General features: G+C 44.1%; 1 pseudogene; it reads right to left on the bottom strand.

The window, feature by feature from the left end:
- Positions 1 to 1706: 1706 nt before the first annotated feature.
- On the bottom strand, positions 1707 to 21383 carry LOC118557426 (annotated as a pseudogene).
- Between the last annotated feature and the right edge of the window lie 427 nt (positions 21384 to 21810).

Consider the following 21810-nt stretch of genomic DNA (forward strand, 5'->3'; position numbering starts at 1 on the left):
CTCCCTCCCCGCCAGCGGAGGGAGGGGAGCAGGCATCCCCAAAGCGACCTTCGCCCGGCCCGGGACCCGCGGGGACCGGACGTCGGCTCGCGGGGGGTTGGGGAGGGCAAGCGCTCCGGTCCGCGCGATGCGCTGGCCGCCTGTTTCGGCACGCCTCCGCTCGGGGGGCGGGCCGGGCGACCTGCCGTGCCGCCGGCCGCCGGTGCGGTGCGTGAGCTGGGCTCGACCCCCTGCTCTGGGTCCCTGTTCACCCACAGTCGCTCGCCTGCCTCTGCCACCACAGCGAGCGGTCCCAGAGGGGGCACGCAGTCCGGTCGCGTCCGAGCGTCGCGCCGCACAGATCGTGAGCGGTGAACTTTTTAAACCCCGCAGTTCCATCGCACAGTTTGAGATGTATATTAGTACCACCACTGAAAAACTCGTACAGGGTATGCCCGGCTTAGCGGTTGGGGACTGGCGGGGAGAGACAAGCTTTGTGCGTTTTTTTTTTGTTTTGTTTTTTTTTGTTTTTATATTGGCGAGGCGGCCGCCAAACTTAGCGCTGCGGGAAACCCTGACTTCAGAAAAAAAAAAAAGCCCACATACCTCACACAAGCGAGAGTTTTTAATGTAGGTCTCCAAGTTTTGTTCGTCTCTTGGTCCAAGCGACTGACTCGTTGATCCACAATAAACGCCGCTCTTCATCGCTTGGAAAACGGAACATCCGCGTCCCTTTATCAGTGCTGTTGCTGCAGCCGTGGGCACAACACCCTGGCATGGTGGCTTGTTTTCGAAATAAAGAAATACTCGAAATAATCCGAAAAAAATAAAATAAAAATAAAAGAAATCAGTCGCTCGCAGTGTTGTAAACGCGCTGAGCTTAGCCGAACCTAGACCCAAAATGGCCGCATGAGATCACGTGACCCGAAAAAAATGGAACGCCCATGTCGCAACTTTCTTTTAAGGGACTTTAGTGGCACCACAGATGCTCCTGTTGCGAAGGCCAATATCTTCTGGAGTTTGGAAGGCCCTTCCTCTTCTTATAATTGAAAAGAAAAAAAACACGAGGTCACAGCGTGTACAAGAAGAATATAAGTCACCACAGAAAATGTCAGATTGTTATAAAAAAAGTTATTAAAACACTAAGCAAAATATCAAGGAGCATTTTTCCAAGCACCAGCATAGGGTTTTTCTGGCACTGTAACTAGCACCCCACCCCCCTCTATTGTCATCCAATATGACCCTGTTATAGGAAAAGCCAATGGTAGGAAAATAGTTTGCCTAATAGCCAAGAGCCTATTTGGATTTGTATTATCGTTATAGATAAGTTAAAAGAATGTACAGTTCTGATTTTGAGATAAATTATGTTAGATGATGTTGCTGTGGTGGTGTCTGTTTACAGTTGTCAAGTGGTGAAAGAGTTAGTAAAACTTTCAGTGAAAGTGACATTTTATGGTATTAAATGGCATATATTCTGAGGCACATAAAAAGATCAACATCATATCTGTTGAGCCTTTGAAGAAATGAGAATCAGCTGCTGTTGTGTGCTTAATTGCGAAAGAATAGATAATGAAGCAAGAATTAATGGACAATGTTAAATTTCTTATTCTATGTAATTTACCTTCAGCATCTTGAAGATAGTCTCTCCAAAATGTAACAACTATCTCTTCAGCAGCTCTGTTGTTGCTCCCGTCTGGAGACAAACTAATCCTGAAGAGATCATCCAGCTAGTGTGCATTAGGTTTGCATGGTTTATAGCAGAACCGAGCCCGAAAACTGTCCGGATATCTCTGTATTTTCTCCAAAACCCCAAGGGTTTTGAGTCCCTCACAAAATCTGTTAAAAAGGGAACATGATAAATTGGATCACTTCATGACCTGTCCAAAAACGTTTTACTTTTCAACTTACTATAAAAGACATTTAATGTGCTTTTATATTAGGTTTATTCATGTGAACAAATTGCCTCTGCCTAAAATGTCTTAGCTTTATTACGACTACCTGTGTGTCAATTATCACAATACCTGTGAAATGGACCTTGAATCCTGTGGATCACCTGGAACATGACAATATCATGCACCAACATGTCCCGGTCTCCTATTGACTGCATTGTTCTCAGACATCCTGCATTGGCCAAGTAGTCAATCAGAGGTGCCTTTGCTTTCTCAAGGTCTTCCAGGGTTTTGCTTTCAGATACCTAGTATCATAAGGAGTAGCAGAATCAATTGTCATTAAGATTACTTATCACTCAGAGAATTTGGGAGAAGAAAAAAATTTGAAGTTCCTTAAATTAGCTGATGTCTTTAAATACATCAGTTAAAATAAGCAGTTAAAAAAAGATACTACCATACAATCCTGAAATATTGTGAGCAGGATATTGCACTTTAACTACACACTGTTAATGTAATAGGTCGATTCTGGAAACCATATGCTTTTAAAAAAACAGAACAATACAAATTACATTTTGAAAATGCACACAGGGATAAAGACCATCATTAATGTCAGAAATGTCTTGTGGTCAGATGAAACTAAACCCTTTACAGAAGGACGCAAATTACAGATTTGACCAGACTCTGTCTCTCCATCCACCTTGAAGCACTGTCCTGATCAGCTGTCTCCAGTGTTCACAGACATTTTTAACACCTCACTGGCGACATGTCACGTGCCAGCCTGCTTCAAATCCTCCACCATTATCCCTATTCCCAAGAAGCCAAGGACCACAGGACTTAATGACTTTAGACCCGTCGCGCTGACCTCTGTGGTTATGAAGTCCTTTGAGCGCCTTGTGCTTTCACACCTAAAAGAAATCACCGATCCCCTCCTGGACCCCCTACAGTTTGCCTACAGAGCCGACAGGTCTGCAGACGACGCTGTCAACCTGGCCCTCCACTACATCCTCCAACACCTGGATTCTGCAGGAACCTACGCCAGGATCCTGTTTGTGGATTTCAGCTCTGTCTTCAATACAATCATCCCAGCTCTGCTTCAGGAGAAGCTCTCCCAGCTGAATGTGCCCGACTCCACCAGCAGGTGGATCACAGACTTCCTGTCTGACAGGAAGCAGCACGTGAAGCTGGGAAAACATGACTCTGACTCACAGCTCATCAGCACTGATTCCCCCCCAGGCTGTGTTCTTTCTCCTCTGCTCTTCTCCCTGTACACCAACAGCTGCACCTCCAGTCATCAGTCTGTCAAGCTCCTGAAGTTCACGATGACACCACTCTCATTAGACTTATCTCTGATGGTGACGAGTCCGCCTACAGGTGGGAGGCTGACCATCTGGTGACCTGGTGCAGGGAGAACAACCTGGAGCTCAACGCTCTAAAAACAGTGGAGATGGAGACACCGTGGAGTCTTTCCACTTCCTGGGAACTATCATCTCCCAGGACCTAAAGTGGAAGCTGAACATCAACTCCCTCACCAAGAAAGCCCAGCAGAGGATGTACTTCCTGTGGCAGCTGAAGAAATTTAACCTGCCAACGACAATGATGGTGCAATTCTACTCCTCCATGATTGAGTCCATCCTCACCTCCCCCATCACCATCTGGTACGCTGGTGCCAACGCTAAGGACCAGAGCAGACTGCAGCGTGTCATCCGGTCTGCAGAGAAGGTGATTGGCTGCAATCTTTAATCTCTCCAGGACCTGTACGCCTCCAGGACTCTGAAGCGTGCAGGGAAGATTGTGGCTGATCCCTCTCACCCCAGTCACGGACTATTTCAGTCACTTCCCTCTGGCAGGAGGCTGCGCTCCATCAGGACCAAAACCTCACGCCACAAAAACAATTTTTTCCCATCTGCTACCGGCCTTATCAGCAAGGCCCAGAGCCGCCCATGACGCTTGACACTGCCTCTCTCCCTCCCACCAACATAGCATCTTCAGACCTTCGGCGTTACAATAACGCACAGTCTACTGTGTATATACAGGGGTTGGACAATGAAACTGAAACACCTCTCATTTTAGTGTGGGAGGTTTCATGGCTAAATTGGACCAGCCTGGTGGCCAATCTTCATTAATTGCACATTGAACCAATAAGAGCAGAGTGTGAAGGTCCAATTAGCAGGGTAAGAGCACAGTTTTGCTCAAAATATTGCAATGCACACAACATTATGGGTGACATGCCAGAGTTCAAAAGAGGACAAATTGTTGGTGCACGTTTTGCTGGCACATCTTTGACCAAGACAGCAAGTCTTTGTGATGTACCAAGAGCCACGGTGTCCAGGGTAATGTCAGCATACCACCAAGAAGGATGAACCACATCCAACAGTATTAACTGTGGACGCAAGAGGAAGCTGTCTGAAAGGGATGTCCGGGTGCTAACCCGGATTGTATCCAAAAAACATAAAACCACGGCTTCCCAAATCACGGCAGAATTAAATGTGCACCTTAACTCTCCTGTTTCCACCAAAACTGTCCGTCGGGAGCTCCACAGGGTCAATATCCACGGCCGGGCTGCTATAGCCAAACCTTTGGTCACTCGTGCCAATGCCAAACGTGGGTTTTAATGGTGTAAGGAGCGCAAACCTTGGGCTGTGGACAATTTGAAACATGTATTGTTCTCTGATGAGTCCACCTTTACTGTTTTCCCCACATCCGGGAGAGTTACGGTGTGGAGAAGCCCCAAAGAAGCGTACCACCCAGACTGTCGCATGCCCAGAGCGAAGCATGGGGTGGATCAGTGATGTTTGGGCTGCCATGTCATGGCATTCCCTTGGCTCCCTACTTGTGCTAGATGGGCGCGTCACTGCCAAGGATTAACGAACCATTCTGGAGGACCATGTGCATCCAATGGTTCAAACATTGTATCCTGAAGGAGGTGCCGTGTATCAGGATGACAATGCACCAATACACACAGCAAGACTGGTGAAAGATTGGTTTGATGAACATGAAAGTGAAGTTGAACATCTCCCATGGCCTGCACAGTCACCAGATCTAAATATTATTGAGCCACTTTGGGGTGTTTTGGAGGAGCAAGTCAGGAAACATTTTCCTCCACCAGCATCATGTTGTGACCTGGCCTCTATCCTGCAAGAAGAATGGCTTAAAATCCCTCTGATCACTGTGCAGGACTTGTATATGTCATTCCCAAGACGAATTGACGCTGTATTGACCGTAAAAGGAGGCCCTACAACATACTAATAAATTATTGTGGTCTAAAACCAGGTGTTTCAGTTTCATTGTCCAACCCCTGTAGCTCTAGATTCTGTACTTGGCAATAAACTTGATTCTGATGTTACATTTTATCTAAAAATATTAATAAATTATAAATAGGATTTCTTCTAAGTCATGTTTGATATCTTCTGTTGAAGAAAACACTGGTTCTTACAGATGAAAGCAATAATTATGTCATGGCCCCTAAGACTATTAAAAACAAATTATATAATTTGTCAAGTTTTAATTCCAATTCAATTTTAAGTCAGTGAAAATTTCAAATGAACTTACCTTTTGGACCTTTTCGAGAAGTTCTGTATCAGCTATGTCTTCTAAAACTGGATTGGCAGAACCGTAAGCCAGAAGAGAAAACAGCGTTGGGGAGAGAAAGTTTGGTGGTGGACCACCATGAACCAAGCTTTACAGCCATGGCCCTTCCAACTTCATAGTACCCATCATCTCTTAAGGCTGCAAAATAAACAAAAGAAAATATTTTTCAATAACAAAACGCCTTTAAATAAATAAATAATTATTCTGATATTTACACTGTAGAGTCGCTACCAGAACTGTTAAGAGCAAGGGTTTTGCCGTTTTCTTTGCCCTCAAACATAGGGGAAGAAGCAATAGTCTCAATCAGCAGCCTCAAAACCTCCCTTCGTGGGCCACCTAAATCAACTCCCTCTTCATGTCTTCCCTTGTCATCAGAGAATTTAACACAGATCGTAGATGTTGGGTTGTACGATCCTCTTCGGAATCCCCGCAAGGCTCCTTTCCAGACAGCAGAGCGATTTATTAGGCGCCCGCCTATGCATTGAAAATGCATGGCGGAGGCCTTATGTTATGCACCTAATAAGGGTTTCTTTAATAATATTATAGCTTTTTATTCTTCCGTAACCGTTAATACAGCCCGAACCATAGGCTGTACCCCCACAAACTACATATCAAAACGTGCGTCTCGACGGTCTGAAGTGTGCTATTTGTACTTGACGCCATTTAAAGTTACCGTGGTGACAAAATTAACCAAAAACCACTTCTCAAAACCACTTCCTACACACAGTTGACCTCACAAAAATGCAGAGCTCAGCATGGCACTTTTTTTCGGTACAGTGGTTTAGGTGTTGGGCTGGTGCACCAAAGGTCGCAGGTTCGCAACCCGCCGGGGGGTACCCAATATTTTTTTTTTTTTACAAGTAACAAATAAATAATTTGAACAACTGATATAAATGAATGAATGATGAAAAAATTGCAACAGCAAGAACTACTGCTCATTAGCAGGCGCAATATGGACTTTTCAGCTCTGCACCGTCTCACATCAAAAAACAACAGTTTTCCTGAAGTTTTTTTTAATCTATTTTTCACTGGACTTTTTCTTCCAAAACTGCACCGCGTTGATGCGCAATAGCACACATGAGTTTCTGGACCTTCGGAGCTATAACAGTGATACATTTAACAGGTGTTACGGTAGCTGGTTGCACTGCTGATAATATAAAGATGAGGAACAGAGCGCACCACTAGAGGGGCGCTAATGATCCTTTTGGATGTGGTCAGCACCCATTAAAACACGAAGAAGAAGAAGAAGGGCGCACCACTTTTAAAACAGAAGAAGAAGAAGTGGTCATAAACGGTGATGCGGAGCTGTTATGGTAAGTGTGTTAAGCCGGGCATACACTGTACAAGTTTTTCAGTCGTGGTACTTATATCGTTTCAAACTGTGCGACGGAACCGCAGGTTTAAAAGTTCACCGCTCACGATCTGTGTACGGCGCAACGCTCGGACGCGACCGGAGTGCTCATACTGTAGAAGAAGAAGAAGAAGACGGAAGTGTCGATGGCTACTGTAAACATTACCGGAGAGAAACGTGCTGCTTTGGCAATATGTGCAATTTTGTGTGCAGAAAGCCCTAAAAAGAAAAGGCGACGACGTATTTGGAGAAAGACATGGCTGAGGAAACATGACTACTACGGTCTGCCAGTTTTACAGAAATAACTTGAGGTAAGCTGGCGACAGTTGTCGTGCCAAACTAGGTATCCCCGCCAGGATTTGTATCCCCTGCGTCGGGAGCGCGCATTCAGCTTGCTGAACGCAGTAAACTCTGCCTCATTTCCAGACAATTCGGCGTGAAAATCAAGATGTTTTATTTCTCTTAACGAAATATAGGAATAGTGCCGTTACATTATCGTTCAGTTAATGGGTTAAAATTGAAAACGTAACACTTACGATCGTAAGGGATTGCTATGTCGGTTAAAACTAAACTGATCACTCAGTATAACTCGTTCTGATAAAGTAAACGGCTCTGTGGTCATCTCCAGACGTGTCACGAAAGTATTATGTCATTAGATTGTTGCATGTCTGTCTGCTGAAACTAAAAACCCACCTTCCTGAGTCCATCACAGCTGTCTACTTGTTTGTTTTTTTTGTGTGGATAGGCCTCCCTACTGAAGCTGCCCCCGCGACCCGACCCCGGATAAGCGGAAGAAGACGGACGGACGGACGGACACCTCTTATAACAACAAGCACCTGCTGAAAATTTGAAGCTGTTAGCTCTTTTAATGAAGAAGTTACAAGGGGATACAAAAAATATCGGGGTCAGCCTGCCAGAATATGTATCCCCTTCCAAAATGGACTAACAGTAGCTCATATTCTTGAGTCTTGGCACATAAACACCTCTTATAATCACAAACAACTGTAGAAAAGTTGAAGCTGTTAGCTCTTTAAATTAAGAAGTTATAAGGGGATACAAAAAATATCGGGTCCAGCCTGCCACAATATGTATCACCTTCCAAAATGCACTAAGAGTAGCCCTCATTCTTGAGTTTTGGCACAAAAGGTGGGTTTTTAGTTTCAGCAGACAGACATGCAACAATCTAATGACATAAAGCTAATACTTTCGTGACACGTCTGGAGATGACTACAGAGCCGTTTACTTTATCAGAACGTGTTATACTGAGTGATCAGTTTAGTTTTAACCGACATAGCAATCCCTTACGATCGTACTAACAAGTGTTACGTTTTCAATTTTAACCCATTAACTGAACGATAATGTAACGGCACTATTCCTATATTTCGCTAAGAGAAATAAAACATCTTGATTTTCATGCCGAATAGGGGGTTTTCAGCTGACGTCACGCTCACGTGACTACTCAGCGCGTCCGCCATATTGGGTGGCAGTCGTTTCGCACCATTGACCTGCATTGTATGACGCCTTAGGCAGTATTGGAAGTGAACAATGGGGAAAACGTGTTTAATGGTTGGTTGCACGGCCCGTGGAGGTGGAGATCAACGCTCTTTCTATCGCCTACCAGCCGTAATAGTGAATCAGTGTGAAAAAACAAAACAGCTCTCTGAACAACACCATCACCTATGGCTGACACGGACATCCAGGTCCGATTTGGACGGTGTTAAGCTGGAATACGCCAGAGTCTGCGGTGCTCACTTTGTCACAGGTAATTAACTGTTAAGTATTTAAAACATGTAAGAAGAATATATTAATAATAGGGCTTGGGCGTTATGACTTATTACTTTCCGCGGCTGCCATGTTGACTGCCTCCGCCGCCTCTACTGCCTATGACTACCGCGTACTGTACTCCCTCTCTCAGCCGTGTTTTAATTTGATTAATTTCACCTTAACTTGATTTCAACCATGGTAAACCGTTGCTGTATTGTGGACTGTAACAGCGCAACACATGATCGCCATGGGAAAAACATAGAAACAGATTAATTTTCCACCGCTTTCCTGCCTGGAGGCACAACCACGGAGAACAAGTGTCAGAGATAACAAAGAGTCGTCGGCTCGCTTGGATCGTGGCTGTAAGACGACCGAACATAACTTTCCACAGTATCCCGATGTCAATGAGAGTGTGTTCTAAACCTTTGAAACACATAGCAGCTAGTTAAAAGTACATTACATGCGTGAGTGGTTGTTAGCACTGACGGTTAGCATGTGCCAGAGCCCGTCTGAGCGCAGCTTACCTTTGAACGAGTTGCTGTGTTCCCACTGTTTGCTGGCTTTATGATCTGCAGCTCCTACCAGCGCCAATACGGTAAATACAACTTCATTTTGCACTGGTCATTGTTCTGCTTAAATAATTAAAGCCACGAGCGGCGTCGATCAGCCCTGCAGCCAAGCGCCTTCGCGCACCGCCGGCCGCCGGCCGTCAGCCACCGCAGAAGCATGCGACACATTTGCGTCGGATTGTTTACATTTTTACCATCTTATTAAAACTCACCCGTCCACGTATGATGGCGATTTCCTTGATGTACATAACCAGATGTGAACTGGTTGTGAGCCTCTAGACCCTTGTAAGCTCTCATTTCCTCAAGAGTGTGCAGAGGGTTTTTACCGAACACCAGGTAATGCACTATGTCGCCGTGCTCTACATTTGGCCAATCATCTGGATTACGGCTAAACAAGGCACCGCGGAGGGCATAGGGGTCCATATGGTCGATCACGGAACATTTCCTCAGATATACGTCCTTATCTGGTCGCTCTAGCGTGCTGGCGTACTTATCCATTCGCGATACGATAATACGTGTACGACAACTAGAGATAAGGAAGTGTACCACCCAATATGGCGGACCGGAAGTTGGCCAGTGACGTCAGTGAAAACCCCCTATTGTCTGGAAATGAGGCGGAGTTTACTGCGTTCAGCAAGCTGAATGCGCGCTCCCGACGCAGGGGATACAAATCCTGGCGGGGATACCTAGTTTGGCACGACACCGTGCACATTTAACACCCCAGCCTTTTGCTCTTTGTTTATCAACAACGAGATATGTCGATATTAAAAACAGAACAATGTATTAGGAATTAAAAAAAATCAATTTCAGTTTATTAGAATGTGATGTTTAAAAATATTTAGACTTCGCAAAGCTGGAGGTTAAAAGTTTCATTGATTTCAAACACTCTCCTGATGCAGGGGACACAAATTCTGGCGGGGATAAGTCGTTTGGCTGTGCTATCCTAGGGTCTTGGTGATATCACAGTAAAATGAGCAAAAGTCTGGGCTATTTCTGCCCTGTGATGGACTGCCGACCTGTCCAGGGTCTACCCCGCCTCTCGCCCATTGACAGCTGGAGATCGGCACCGGTCCGAACCCAGCAGGGATAAACGTGTTAGAAAATGGATGATGGATGGTCTGGCTTATTTCTTTTTCCTCGCCATTAAGATCTTTGCCAACTGGCGCCAGAAAATGCTATTATTGGGCTTTCTTCGTTTGGAAACACCTTACACATTGAACGCACTCAGCTGACAATACACCGATCTGATTGGTTGAGCAGCAAAAATCGAATCACGTGACCTCTTGGACGGGAGCGCAACAGTTCAGATTTTTTATCAGCAATAACTTATTAATGTGCAAGTGAAAACGTGGGATTATTGGTGTTTTGAGATCACTGCTATGTGTAGCAACATATCTAAGTGCAAGAAAGTCTGACAGTTCATACGAAACTTCTTAAGGAGACGTCCCACAGATTCTGGCCCACGGCCTCGTTTTGAGGAAACTACGGTTGTAGCTCAGAGTCTGCCTTGCGGTGGTTGCGGAGAGGTGTCTGTTTTGTAGAATAAATCATCCGCCGATGAGTTATTGATCTGGAAAGCCGAATCTGAAACCACCGAAAAACATTTCAGATCCCAAATGTACAGCGTTCTAATTCTTCCAGTCTATTAGCAGCTTCCCGTAAGAGGTCGGCCACTGAACGTCTGCCTGCTGAGTTATTATTAAACAATGCTTCATGTTGGGGAAAAGCCATGTAGATTTGACCGATGCAGTAAAATGCTAACCAACCAATGGGAAGAAGTTGAGCCCTTAAGACACAGCCCTCCTCATTTGCATAATGAGGCAGAAATGCATACAGAAATGTAAAAAGGAGAGACAGAAATGTAAAAAGGACAGGCAGAAATGTAAAAAGGAGAGACAGAAATGTAAAAATGGCAAACAGAAATGTAAAAGGGACAGATAGAAATGTAAAAACGAGAAACAGAAATGTAAAAAGGACAGATAGAAATGTAAAAACGAGAAACAGAAATGTAAAAAGGACAAACAGAAATAAATAGCATCTGAGAAATAAATAGGGCAAAAAAATACAAAGAAAGAATAAAACAGACAAAAATATTATAACATGCACATAAATAAATACTTAAAAAAATAAGTAATTAATAAATAAAGTGGCTAATTAAAGGAAATATATACATTTTGTCTCACTGTATAATTCATTTTCTATCTGCATTTATTTGTGCATTGTATTTTTGGTGGCACATAATTGTATGCATATTAAGTTATTGAGCATTTATTTATTTCTGTATTTATTTTTAAATATGGAAGACTTGGTCCTCCATACTCCAGGGCTCAACAAGAGTTCATCTAAAGATGTTTTAGAACTGATTGATGAACTTTAGTTTATATTTCAGAAAGTTAGTTATAAGTAGAGTTATGTGGTTTTTTGTTTTTTGGATACAATCCGGGTTAGCACCCGAACATCCCTTTCAGACAGCTTCCTCGTGCGTCCACAGTTAATCCTGTTGGATGTGGTTCATCCACATTACCCTGGACACCGTGGCTCTTGATACATCACAAACACTTGCTGTCTTGGTCACAGATGCAAGGCAAGGCAAGGGAAATTTATTTATATAGCACAATTCAGTACATAGACAATACAAAGTGCTTTACATGATTAAAATATAGCAAAATAAACGCAAGTAGGAATAAAATGTAGATAGAAAATAGAATAAAAGCAAGTACAGATAGAATGTAGAAACACAGAAGAACATTAAAAACAGTAAAACAGTTTAACTAGAACAGTCAAAGGCAATTTTAAACAAATGTGTTTTTAATCTTGATTTAAATTAACTCAGGCTTTCCGCACTTTTACAGTTTTCTGGAAGTTTGTTCCAGATAAGTGGAGCATAGGAACTAAATGGTGCTTCTCCTTGTTTAGTTCTGGTTCTAGGTATGCAGAGTAGGCTGGAGCCAGAAGACCTGAGTGGTCTGGAAAGTTGATACACTGATAACAAGTCTGTAATGTATTTAGGTGCTAAGCCATTTAGGGATTTATAGACTAACAGAAGTATTTTAAAGTCTATTCTCTGAGATATAGGGAGCCAGTGTAAGGACTTTAGAACTGGGATGATGTGCTCTACTTTCTTAGTCTTAGTGAGGACGCGGGCAGCAGCGTTCTGGATCAGCTGCAGCTGTCTGATCCACTTTTTAGGCAGACCTGTGAAAACACCGTTGCAGTAATCAATTCTACTAAATATAAACGCATGGATTAGTTTTTCCAGATCCTGCTGAGACATTAGTCCTTTAATCCTGGAAATATTCTTCAGGTGATAGAAAGCCGACCTTGTCACTGTCTGTAAATGCTTTTGGAGGTTCAGGTCTGAGTCCATCACTACAACCAGATTTCGGGCCTGATCAGTGGTTTCTAGCTGAAGCGACTGAAGCTGTGTGCTAACTTTTGATTTCTCCTCTATTGGTCCAAATATTATTACTTCAGTTTTGTTTTTATTCAATTGAAGAAAGTTTTGACACATCCAGCAAGATGTGCACCAACAATTTGTCCTCCTTTGAACTCACCCATGTCACCCATAATGTTGTGTGCATTGCAATATTTTGAGCAAAACTGTGCTCTTACCCTGCTATGAATGGGAAACGTTGACCGTCGGCTGTCGGCAATTAGCTCATTAGCTGCGTCTCAGATCGAAATACGCAGTTTGCAGCTCTGCAGACGCAGAGTTTTCCCGGTCGGCAGGTTTTGATGAAGACAAATCCTTTTCACTCAGAAGGTTTGATTTAAAATCCCCAAGCGATGAGAGACTACGACCAAGGAACTCAGAAGCTTTGCCTTTGACGGTCACGCCCACCACCAGGCGGGCGCCTTCTTCAACTTCTTCAGAAGTTGAACGATTCTAGTGTTGAATTTGGACTGCTGCTTGGTATTAATTTTGCTTGAAAGATCTTGGAGAATTTCTTGAACTGGCACATTTTGGACACTAAAAACAACATACAAATACACAAATGAAAACATGCTAATCTTATGAGTAACAACTTAAGTCATGTAAACATTTAAGTTCTAACATATATATATATATATATATATATATATATATATATATATATATATATATATATATATATATATTCTTTGACTTTTCAATTGTATTTTCATGATTAAACTATACTCGGAGCTTTGCTTTGATTTATTCATGTATGTTTGACAAATCCTTGAAATTCCTGTGGCAATCATTCTGGGGTGCCTAAATGTTTGCTAACACAAAGCACCAGGTTCAACTAAATGTCGTTGTTGGAGCTTGAGTACCCAGCTGACCCTATACATCTTCCCCACTCAGCTTCCTTAAAATAGGTGTTTGCTACAGCAATTAGCAAACACCTATTGGAACTGCGCATCTCCTGAGTTCATTACAAGAGCTAATTATCAGTGCAATGCTCCTAAGAATGTTTGTAAATGTCATAATGGATAATCATTGTTGTGATGAGGTGTTGAAGGAGGACGATTGAAAAGGGTAGGTGGGTCTTAAAGAGACGGAGCCCAATTTCAAAGTGTTGGATATGGCCATGATACAAAGACAAATTTCTTCTAAGTCATGTTTGATATCTACAGCTTTTTTTGCAACAACTAAAGGGAACATATTTAATAGATTTTGCTAGAAAATAGTACAATGTGCCTGGGAAATACATAATGCGCCCCTTTAAGCTGGGGAGTGGTGGCCTAGTGGTTAGAGCAGTGCACTTGTGCTCTGAGAAAGTTGCAAGTAACCGGTTTTATCCCCACAGCCTGCACTCTGGGTCCCTGAGCAAGACCCTTAACCAGCAGCCCACTGCTCCCCCAAGGGAGATGGGTTAAAAGTAGGGAACACATTTTGTTGTAATGTATGTTGCAATGACAATAAAGATGATATTACTATTAAGATATGGATATAACAGTAGAGTAGTCACTGTTGACTTTCCATACTGGCCATTATTGCCAAGTTCAATTCCTCATCATCTGTAGATTCATCAGAGATAGATGCCACAAGAGTTAAATACGACGAATAGTCTTCATCATAAATCTTTGTGGTCAGATTTCTATCACTTTGTCCAAGGTTATTTTCATCATGACTGCTGCAGCCAGGTGTGGTGTCAGTTCCAACGCCTCCAAGGACAGAAATGATGGTGACTGTCACGAACCAGAGACAGATGGACCCAGTATTCAACCAGACAAGCAGAGGTTAGGTGAAAGAACATTTATTTACAAAAATGCAAAAACAAAAACGGGCATCAGGCCAAAAAAGGGAAGAATGTGTCTAATAACCAAAAATAACAAAAAGCAGTCACTGACAAAACTATTAACAAAAACAGGGGACAGGCTAACTTAGAAATCCAGAGACAAGCAGTGGTCAGTTAAACAGGCAAACAAACGTGGAACAGGGAATGCTGGACAAGACTCACCGATAGGGATTGGAAAGACAAACAATGATGTGGCAGATTGCAGGGGGCAGAGGCAGGTATAAGTAAGGGAGTGATCAGGTGAATGGAGTGAAACTAATTAGTGACATGGGTGGAGCTAATCGGGAACAGGGAAGTGCTTGGGAGTAAAACTGAAGCCGATTGGATGGTGACTGGTGAAGGGGAGTGACAGGAAGACAAAAGAATGCTGGCAGGTGAACTGAGTTTAGACTGGTGACAGAAATGGTCTGAGCAGGCCGGATAAACTTATAACCTAAAACAAAATCAAACACTAAGACAGAACCAAAATTAGAAACTGAACTTAAGGCAGGAGAGTAAAGTAATTAATCAAATAACAAACAAAACACATAACCAAACCCAAATCATGACAGAGCCCCTCCCTCAAGGGCGGATTCCAGACGACCTTAATGAAAAGAAAGAAAACAGACTGGACCGGGCGGGTGGAGGGGCTTTCAGGACGGAGGGTCAGAATCAAACCAATGTCCAAACACAAACCAAGAACAAACAACAAACCCAACAGGGCGTATGGGTGAAAAACAAACCGAAAATGTAAAAAAAAAAAAAAAGTCTGTAGGAACAAAAAGTCTGGCGGACGTCCCGGAGGACGGCCCCGGCGTGTCGGGTTCTCCGGCGACGTCCCGGAGCACGGCCCCGGCGTGTCGGGTTCTCCGGCGGACGTCCCGGAGCACGGCCCCGGCGTGTCGGGTTCTCCGGCGGACGTCCCGGAGCACGGCCCCGGCGTGTCGGGTTCTCCGGCGGACGTCCCGGAGCACGGCCCCGGCGTGTCAGGTTCTCCGGCGGACGTCCCGGAGCACGGCCCCGGCGTGTCAGGTTCTCCGGCGGACCTCCCAGAGAACGCCGGCGGAGCAGGGCTTTCGGAGGCCTTCGCCTGGAGAGGGAGAAAACAGACCCTGGCGCCGGACTAAACACTAAGGACGGCGCTGTACTAAAAGCTGGGGACGGCGCCGGACTACCGGCTACAGGGGGCGCCGGACTACCGGCGACTGGTGCGGGAGCCTGGCTACAGGCGACTGGTGCGGGAGCCTGGCTACAGGCGACTGGTGCGGGAGCCTGGCTACAGGCGACTGGGGCGGGAGCCTGGCTACAGGCGACTGGGGCGGGAGCCTGGCTACAGGCGACTGGGGCGGGAGCCTGGCTACAGGCGACTGGGGCGGGAGCCTGGCTACAGGCGACTGGTGCGGGAGCCTGGCTACAGGCGACTGGGGCGGGAGCCTGGCTACAGGCGACTGGTGCGGGAGCCTGGCTACAGGCGACTGGTGCGGGAGCCTGGCTACAGGCTACGGGCAGGGCCTGGCTACAGGCTTCGGGCAGGGCCTGGCTACAGGCTTCGGGCAGGACCTGGCTACAGGCTTCGGGCAGGGCCTGGCTACAGGCTTCGGGCAGGGCCTGGCTACAGGCTTCGGGCAGGGCCTGGCTACAGGCTTCGGGCAGGGCCTGGCTACAGGCTTCGGGCAAGGCCTGGCTACAGGCTTCGGGCAGGACCTGGCTACAGGGTACGGGTGACAGTGCTTTGAAACTACGAGGAGCTGGCACTGGAGACAGTGCTTTAACGCTATGAGGAGCTGGCACTGGAGACAGTGCTCTAACGCTACGAAGAGCTGGGACTGGAGACAGTGCTCTAACGCTACGAAGAGCTGGGACTGGAGACAGTGCTCTAACGCTACGAAGAGCTGGGACTGGAGACAGTGCTCTAACGCTACGAAGAGCTGGGACTGGAGACAGTGCGCTTAAGCTACGAGGAGCTGGCACTGGAGACAGTGCTCTAATGCTACGAGGAGCTGGCACTGGAGACAGTGCGCTTAAGCTACGAGGAGCTGGCACTTGAGACAGTGCGCTTAAGCTACGAGGAGCTGGCACTGGAGACAGTGCGCTAAAGCTACGAGGAGCTGGCACTGGAGACAGTGCGCTAAAGCTACGAGGAGCTGGCACTGGAGACAGTGCGCTAAAGCTACGAGGAGCTGGCACTGGAGACAGTGCGCTAAAGCTACGAGGAGCTGGCACTGGAGACAGTGCGCTAAAGCTACGAGGAGCTGGCACCGGACACTGAGTCTTTGAGCTGCGGGGAGCAGGCACCGGACACTGAGTCTTTGAGCTGCGGGGAGCAGGCACCGGACACTGAGTCTTTGAGCTGCGGGGAGCAGGCACCGGACACTGAGTCTTTGAGCTGCGGGGAGCAGACACCGGGGCAGAGATTAAGGGCTGGTCCTCCAGGACCCCCTCACGGGACTCGAGCGGAGGCGGACCCTCCGAATCTCCCTCCTCGTCGCCAAGCGGAGGCGGACCCTCCTGGGTCTTCACGTCGCCCGCTGGCGGCGACCCCTCAGGGGCAGGAGCCGAGGCGTCAGCCAGACCAACCGCTTGCCGGCGTTTGCGGTGGCGGGGCGGCTGCGGCAGAGCGCTCCTCCCTTGGAAGTGGCCTCTGGGACCAACACCAGGGGGACAAAACGCCAGCCTGGAACCCTCAAACGAGACTCCCAAGACAACCTCAGGTAAGCGCCTGACATCCTCTTCTGTCCCAAACAAAGCCCAAGTGTCCATCATAATCTTAAGTCCAGATCGCAAACTCGGTGTCGGGTTCATTGTGGGAAAAAAAAAAGAAAAAGAGGAGAGGGAAAAAAAAAAACAACGTACTTGTCTGGCGATGGGTCCGGTTTATGGCCACATCATTCTGTCACGAACCAGAGACAGATGGACCCAGTATTCAACCAGACAAGCAGAGGTTAGGTGAAAGAACATTTATTTACAAAAATGCAAAAACAAAAACGGGCATCAGGCCAAAAAAGGGAAGAATGTGTCTAATAACCAAAAATAACAAAAAGCAGTCACTGACAAAACTATTAACAAAAACAGGGGACAGGCTAACTTAGAAATCCAGAGACAAGCAGTGGTCAGTTAAACAGGCAAACAAACGTGGAACAGGGAATGCTGGACAAGACTCACCGATAGGGATTGGAAAGACAAACAATGATGTGGCAGATTGCAGGGGGCAGAGGCAGGTATAAGTAAGGGAGTGATCAGGTGAATGGAGTGAAACTAATTAGTGACATGGGTGGAGCTAATCGGGAACAGGGAAGTGCTTGGGAGTAAAACTGAAGCCGATTGGATGGTGACTGGTGAAGGGGAGTGACAGGAAGACAAAAGAATGCTGGCAGGTGAACTGAGTTTAGACTGGTGACAGAAATGGTCTGAGCAGGCCGGATAAACTTATAACCTAAAACAAAATCAAACACTAAGACAGAACCAAAATTAGAAACTGAACTTAAGGCAGGAGAGTAAAGTAATTAATCAAATAACAAACAAAACACATAACCAAACCCAAATCATGACAGTGACATCCTCTTCATCATTGCTGCATGTTCCCAGCTTGCCATCTTCCTCGTGACTTGACATTGGAATAGTTTATCTGGGTTTCTGGGAAATCCACCTCAATACAGTCATCTTTTCCAGTGGTGGTACATATGTTCAAAGGTTAATTTTCTTCATCAGAGTCAGACTATAGAAAGAACAACAAAATAAACTATCTTTTGATGAGTTCTGCTGTTACCAATATGAGATGTTCAATAAAAAAAATAAACCAACGAACCAGAAGAGTTTTTGATGGCCTCACATACAAGGCTTTGGTTTTGAAAACCTTGTGTATCAGCATCCCATTAAGTTCTTGACCCTCCTGGAGTTTGGGGGCTACAAGCTTACTGCCACAACCCATGAGAAACTCAAGGCTGCAAAGATGTGAATGTCAAACAAAATATTTCCCATGTTATATTTATGCAAATAGTTGCTAACTGGTGTTAAAATGCAGACATGTCATTTAATTTACAAAGGAAATATGTAAATGTGTCGAGTGAAAATAGAAAACAGGCTTTACCTGACATCTTCTGGAATGCGTTCACCAAAACCAGCTCTGATCTGTTCCACGACTGTTTTGTAGTCCCAGGCTTTCTGAAATTTAAAAGCACTGAAGATATGTCCGTGCTTGTGTAATCTCAGTTTTGACCCTTGCTTGCACACCAGTCCCCAAGATGGATTTGGAAGTAGTACAACATCCTTGTTGAAATGGTCAAAATACTGCGGTCTGGATCTAAAATTACATTTAAAAATCAAATAGCAACATGAAAAGCCAAAAATGTTTCCCAATTTTGAAAAAAAAGAAAAGAAAAATATTTTCTGGCTTTGAATTCATATTGTTGCTGTACATTTAGAAGTTATTTTCCCAAAATTATTTAACAAACAAAGTCATAAATTTTCTCACTCTCAATCCATCTAGCTTTTTATGTCTTGACAGATAAATAAATTACTGGGGTCCGTGCACCTTTTGTTAACATTTTTTTATTGATTGTCTAAGCATTTAAAAAATTAATTCAGCGATTTTTTTGATGTATTTTTCACTTTAGTCACCCATCAAAAATCTTGTGATTACAAAACGCCCCGTGACCTCATTTGATTGATATGGTTTGGGTTTTATATCAAAAATAAAAATTACATAAATAAAACACAATGTGTTTGAAAGCAGTGGTAACTGACTGATATCCTTCAAATTAAAAGGAGCATAACACAAATCGGAAAAGACTTTGATTCATTTGGTTATCACAAAACCAAATGAAAATATGTAAAACAAAACAAAAAAGAAAACAAAATAACAGAAAAACACAAATGATTAAGACAATAAACTAACAACCTCGACATCATTAGGTGTTGTCAGTTTACCGAAAAAAAAAATTAGAAATGTTATGCTGAGAAGACTGTTGGATCCCAGCCTCTCTAGCTTCAGGTGCGCTCCAGATACAGGGGGAACTAATCGTCACAAGTGAAAAGTATTTCACAAGACAAATCTTTAAATAAAATGAGGGCCGTTTTATAACCGTCTGATTGTTGACGTAAGGATGAGGTAAAAAAAGAAACGAAGAAAACCAACCCGTCGATGTATTGTAATTTTTAAATTACTTGTAATTACCCCACATGTTTAAATTAGTAATAAAATGTTTGTTTTTAATTCTCAATCAAAGACCAATGGATTCAACTGTTCACGGACCATACAGACAATTTGTTAAGCTAGCCCATGACTTTATCAGAAAATCTCAAATTACCTTTTCTTCCTTGTTGTTGATGTCCATGCACCGAAGCGCTGTTGAGCTTGATAGCGAGGGGCAGATTCCCTTCTGACTGTAGCTGCAGCTGGTACAGGCATGCTACGCTGGCGGGATGGAAACAGAGATGCTAAGCGGCTATCCACCGAGTCCGGAGTTGGAGTTGAAGTTATCGGTTGCTGTCAGAGCGTTGTAGCATTTGACAGGGTTCTGATTGTCTCCGTTGAAGCTAAAATATTGTTGAGTAATGCCACTGCTTCCATGAGGTGTTCAGTGGGTCGCTGAGCAGACATCGGTGGGTCTAGTATCAACTAGAGATAGCACAAAAAACGTGCGATGCTAACCCGCCCGCCTCCCCCGCCAAAAAATAAATAAACACCACTTTGTAGCATTTGACAGGATTCGGAACAAGGTCTCTGTTGAAGCCAAAATGAAGCTGAGTTAATGGCTCTGCTTCTATGAGGTGTTCAGCCGGTAGCTGAGCAATAATCAATAATTTCATTTTGTAAAATATCGGATGGAGATTGCGCAACATGTACGAAGCTAGCCAGAATGACCTCTGTTTAAAACAACATCCGGTTTAATGACGTTCCTTCCTGTTTCACTGAAATGCCTTCCGTTTCAACTGAAATGCCTTCCGTTTCAACTGAAATCCGTAGCTTTTCAGTAGTGTGTGTGAGAGCTTTTTCAGTAGTGTATATGAAAGCTTTTTCAATAGTGTATATGAAAGCTTTTTCAGTAGTGTATATGAAAGCTTTTTCAATAGTGTATATGAAAGCCTTTTCAGTAGTGTATATGAAAGCTTTTTCAATAGTGTATATGAAAGCTTTTTCAGTAGTGTATATGAAAGCTTTTTCAATAGTGTATATGAAAGCTTTTTCAGTAGTGTTTATGAAAGATTTTTCAATAGTGTATATGAAAGCTTTTTCAATAGTGTATATGAAAGCTTTTTCAGTAGTGTATATGAAAGCTTTTCAATAGTGTATATGAAAGCTTTTCAGTAGTGTTTATGAAAGCTTTTCAGTAATGTATATGAAAGCTTTTCAGTAGTGTTTATGAAAGCTTTTCAGTAGTGTGTGTGAAAGCTTTTCAATAGTGTGTGTGAAAGCTTTTCAGTAGTGTGTGTGAACGCTTTTCAATAGTATATATGAAAGCTTTTCAGTAGTGTATATGAAAGCTTTTCAGTAGTGTTTATGAAAGCTTTTCAGTAGTGTTTATGAAAGCTTTTCAGTAGTGGATATGAAAGCTTTTCAGTAGTTTATATAAAAGCTTTTCAGTAGTGTTTATGAAAGCTTTTCAGTAGTGTATATGAAAGCTTTTCAGTAGTTTATTTAAAAGCTTTTCAGTAGTGTATATGAAAGGTAAAGCTTTTCACCAGTTTATATGAACAGTTCTCACTACTTTGTATGAGAACGTTTGAGTAGGTTATATAAGAGGTAAATGTTTTCACTAGTTTATGTGAGAGCTTTTCACTAGTGTTTGTGCAAGGTTTTCAGTAGGTTATATAAGAGGTAAATGTTTTCACTAGTGTATGTGAGAGCTTTTCACTAGTGTTTACGCACGGTTTTCACTATATTATATGGAAGAGTTTAATTTAACATGTGTATATGGAAGTTATTTTTGATTTATGTGTCTAGGGGCACCCCATACCAGAGTACCATCACTGACCTTTACTCTGACTTTGTCTGCGGCATCGTCCCTAATGGAACGTACACGAGGTGTTCTACTTGGAAACCACAAGTCAACTTTCCTACAGAGGGTGGATGGTTCCTGTGTGGAGGAGACAGCATCTATCCATTGTTGCCTGTAAACTGGTCAGGTACATGTGCACCTGTGTTTGTTTCTGACCACACTGTCATCATCTCAGCTCAAGCTGTGAAGGAAAATCATCCTTCTAATAGGAGGAGAAGAGAACTCAGCTCCAGCTCAGTTTTCCAGCCCCATGATCCCATAAGGGGTTCCAACGTTCCCCTTTGAACATAAGCACTGGAGTAAAGCGACTAAAATAGGACTTTCACCTTTCCCGTGGTTTGGAGTTGGTAAATTTATGCTGATGATTGAGACACTGGACTACAGAATGAAGACCCTGGTGAACAATGACGATGGACATTAATAAAGGAC

This window comes from Fundulus heteroclitus, chromosome 3 (assembly GCF_011125445.2).
Source record: "Fundulus heteroclitus isolate FHET01 chromosome 3, MU-UCD_Fhet_4.1, whole genome shotgun sequence".
Classification (NCBI taxonomy): Eukaryota; Metazoa; Chordata; class Actinopteri; order Cyprinodontiformes; family Fundulidae; genus Fundulus; species Fundulus heteroclitus.